This window comes from Triticum dicoccoides, chromosome 4A (assembly GCF_002162155.2).
Source record: "Triticum dicoccoides isolate Atlit2015 ecotype Zavitan chromosome 4A, WEW_v2.0, whole genome shotgun sequence".
Classification (NCBI taxonomy): Eukaryota; Viridiplantae; Streptophyta; class Magnoliopsida; order Poales; family Poaceae; genus Triticum; species Triticum dicoccoides.
Window position 1 is genome coordinate 664435894 of NC_041386.1, and position 4834 is coordinate 664440727.

The following is a 4834-nucleotide window of genomic DNA, read 5'->3' on the forward strand; positions in this document are numbered from 1 at the left end:
AAATCTATGACTGTTTCATTGGTGCAGACCGCAGCGTGGCGGAGCAGGGGCTGCCTCCCGATCCCCGTGGAGGTCACTGCGGCCCTCTTCGAGATAAGGTTGCGCGATCCCTTCTTCCGGTACGTTCTTTGGATGCACAGTCCCAACCTTTTTCAATGGGCTAAATTTTCTAAACAGTGTTGACTTGATATTACAGTACTAAAATCTCGAGAATACTTGATGGACCAAGGCAAGTAGTGTTTGTAATGACTTGGTTTATGATAGTCATTGCCATCAAATATTTTAAACTTGCAGATATTCCCGTTCATATCATGACATCCACAATAACCGAACAATCCTGCTTATAATGCTTCAGACAAATAGATAAAAAATTATAAGTTTTCTTATCAGAAACAGAAAAAATACACCACCATATGTGTGGAGTGTGTTGTAGTGCTCCACAAAAATATTTTTCCATGACCCCTGAAAACTTTTAAGGATAGAGCGAATTGCCCACAACAATTTCCATGAAATTCCTTCATTGTGGTGGCAAGTATAATACTTAGTCCTGCAAAATATTATTTTGTGTATAATCTAACACTTAAGTAACTGATTGAGGGAATTTTAGAGGATGGAGAAGATCGGGGTACAATAGGGAAATGGATGGAGAGAGAGAAAGAAGAGAGTGGAGATGAGAGACAGGGTGAGAAAGAGGGTCTTTACATAAAAAGGTCGACAATGATGGGTAAGCATGATTAGTAGAAGGGTAAAGTATATATCATACAACCATTGTCATATACAAGGAGCCCGTAGCAACGCACGGGCATTATACTAGTGATCTGTAGTTGGTGACTGGACTCTCTCACACCGGAGAACAACCACGCACCAGCCACTCGCGGTGCCCCTGGACGCCGTCGCTGTTGAGGTACTTGGCGGCGACCTACTGCATGGAAGGCTGGGGCGAAGGCCGCCGTCAACGGAGCTCCTATAGACGGGGCCGAAGCCGATCTTTTCGGGTTCGTCCAGGGTCAAGGTGCGAGGGCTCGTCGTCGGCCGCACCTCCTGTTGTGTCTCCCTGTAACCGCCGCCCTACACAAAGCACGTGAGGAGGCCCCTCCAAGTTGCCGCTGTCACCACTGATGAAATCCGATCGGTAGCTGAGGATTGGGACCATGTAACCAGGGACTACAGAAACCACACCGCTTTGAAATCCGCGGAGTATCGCATGGGGGAGCCGAGTTGACGGTGCTGTAGGAGGGGAGAGATGGGATGTCGTCTGCCGCACCGGACTATAAGAAGGGAAAAGGTGTGGATGGGTTTGGCTGAATCGAGGGAGAGGGACGGACGCACTATATGTAGGTCGCTAGCCCTGTGGTGGGTCTCTCGTGCTTGTAACCGAACGGTGATGTGGCTGTGGTCAACCTATGGTGGGTCCCACCTGTAAGCCGGTAACAGAATGCTGATGTGGCTAGCTTGCTGATGTGGATAGGCTGCATGTCAAGAGAAATAGATAGTGGGGATGAACTATTTAGGTATTATAGATACTCCCTCCGTTCCTAAATATAAGTCTTTTAGTGGTTTCAAATGAACTACAACATACGGATGTATATAGACATATTTTAGAGTGCAGATTCACTCATTTTGCTCTGTATGTAGTCTCTTGTTGTAATCTCTAAAAAGACTTATATTTAGGAACGGGGGAGTATAAGACTTTAGTAATTTATAAATGCTCTTATATTTCTTTACGGAGGGAGCAGCGAAAAAGAGCACCACATAACACTTTAGTGATCTATAAACGCTCTTATATTTCTTTACAAAGGGAGTAGCGAAAAAGAGCACCGCAAAACAATTTTACTAGCTTGCGAATTAACTGAGCAACAACTACCACATTATTAGCATGAGATCCACATTATTAGCCCATCCCAATGAATACGTGGCCATGTTTCCTCCCATCACCAGATAGCATCACGAGCTCAGGATCAAAAGGACTCTGGCTCGGGTTGAAGTCCTCGCCTTTCATCTCCTTCCCCAGTCTCTGTACCTCATAAACTTGTTGTGAAAGGAAATGTTGGTGAAGCTATCTGGATGATTGAGGTCCTCCTCCGAGAATGCCTTGGCCTTCTTGTATGGGGCACTATGGGCCATGGCATAGAGGTCGTACAATGGCGGCACCTCCTTCTTGTTGTGTCGCGCCTGAAAGAGAGGAGCACTATGGGCCATGGCATAGAGGTCGTACAGTGGCGGCACCTCCTTCTTGTTGTGTCGCGCCTGAAAGAGAGGAACAGGGTAAATTAGTAATTAAAGCTAGCATGAAGAATGAAATTGCATGAATTGAACCACATACCCAGTGATCCCCGTACTCAAACAGGTTGGAGCTCCCTTGATGGTGTGGCACACCTCGCATCTGGGCACGCTTGTCCATGTCCTTGTTGTGGATGGCTAGCCATTGGGGAGAGCACCACTCATTTACCAACCTCTCCCAACAGTCCATCTTATCCGCACACCATCTCGGGGGCACCTAAGTTAGACAAAGAGAAATTTCAGCGCTACGCCTACGAATCAAATCAAGGAAACTGGTACAAGGCCTTAAGAATAGGTAATTACATTCATGTACTTTTCCTTACTCAGATACTTGAGGCGGCACTTCTTCTTCTGCCTCCTGATGTTAGTCGAGACGTAGTAGTCTCGGACAGCCTGGACCCAAGCCTCGTGCCATGTGTTCTGAAGTAGGCGCTTGCACTCTACTTCGAGAACCATAGCCGCGTCCGCCTCGTGCTCCTCAAGACACCTGTAGAAGGTCTGCAATCAAACAAGAACACTGATCGTTAGTACAATCACTAGGTACTGTTGATTTTTAATTTTGTAAAGGAGAAATTCACTAGTAGAAAAAGGGCCTGCAGTCCCGGTTGGTGAGGGTCTTTAGTCCCGGTTCATGAACCGGGACTAAAGGGTCGGTACTAATGCCCTGACCCTTTAGTCCCGGTTCAATCCAGAACCGGGACAGATGGGCCTCCACGTGGCCTGTCCGCTGAGCCCAGGCAGGAGGGCCTTTGGTCCCGGTTGGTGGCACCAACCGGGACCAATAGGCATCCACGCGTCAGCATTTCTGTGGTTGGGGTTTTTGTTTTTTTTTGAAAAGAGGGGGGGTTTGGGGGGTTTTGGGGGGTTAATTTAGGTGTTTCATATATATTGTGCTATAGCTAGCTAATTAATAGAGAGAAGTGTCCTCTCGTTTGTCCGTGCTTGGTCGACGCTACGTACCATACATACGTATAGAGAGGACTAGCTCGACACGCTAGCTAGCTAGTAAGCAAACAGAAGATCGTCATGAACATATATGCATACAGAGAGAAGTGATATCGACCACCTCTCCTTCTCCGAGAGATTGGTCGAACAACAAGTTCTCGTATATCTATCCGACACTACCGGCTACATATATACAATAATTATCTTTTACAAATATATAAGCTCCTAAAATACGGACGCGTGGTCCACATAGTATTCTCCGTCTTCAGCGATCACGTGGTCAAGAAAGAATGCCGCCAATTCCTGTTGAATTGCTCGCATGCGATCTGGTGCTAGGAGTTCATCCCGCATCCGAAACATCTAATTTTAAGAAGGGGTCAATACATATATATATATATGAATGAATGAAACTCAACACAAATGATGGTAATAAAATAAAATTGTGAATATTGTTATTTACGCACTTCATATTGTTTGTCGGAGTAGCCCTGCTCACAGGTCGTGTGGCGGATGGACTCGCAAATGTAGTATCCACAAAAATCATTCCCTTGTTCCTGCCACAACCACTTTACAAGAAATAGAGGTCAATCAAACTGATAATTAGCAAGCATGCTAAATGGTATTGATGAAACTAGTGCTTGAATCACTAGGAGATTTCTTCAATACTTTGACACTATAGGAACCCTCTCGACCCCTCGGCGATCCTCGACCCCTTGAACCCTCGACGACCCTGGAACCCTCGACCCCTAGACGATCCTGGAACCCTTGATCCCTCGACCCTAGAACCCTCGACCCGGGATAATATAGACAATGCTTCAAGGGGGTAATACCGACAACGATGAGATACATACACGGGAGAAATTAATGTTATCGGGGAGGGGGTATATCGACCCCCCCACTTATTGAAGTTATCGGGAGGGAGTATATGGACCCCCCCCCCTCATGTTGAAGTTATCGGGAGGGGTATATCGACGATGACAGAGGAGAAGATCGAAGAAAAAAAAGAAGAAAAAAAAGAGGAGAAGAAGAAAGGAATAGAGAAGTAGAAGAAAAAATAGAATATTTTCTATTTTTTCTTCTTCTCCTCTTCTTTTTCTTCTTTTTTCCTCTTCTTATTTATTTCTCCTCTTCTTCCTCACCTCTTCTTCTCCTTCTTCCTCTTCTTATTTTCCTTTTTCCTCTCCTTCTTTTTCTTCTTCTTTCTTCTTTCTAGCTAGATATATAAAACTTTTCTAAAAATGTAACTTTTGCATATATAAAACTTTTTTCTTCTTCTTCCTTTCTTCCTTCTCTTCCTTCGTCCTAAATATATAAAACTTTTCTAAAAATGAAACTAACCTAAAATTAATGTACTAAATCAGAGAACAATTGAAAACACCATGCATATTACAATTGAAAAAATACATACATTCATACAAAAATATATATAAAACAAGCATATATATATGAAAAAAATGAAAAAGGAGGGCGCCGGCGGCCGGACCAAGCTGCGGCGAGGATGGCGGGGTCGGGGCAGAGGCGCGGATGACAGCGAGGGCGGGCCGGGGCGGCGGCGTCGGGGCAGGGGCGCGGGCGACGGCGACGGTGGTGGGCCGGGGCGGAGCGCATC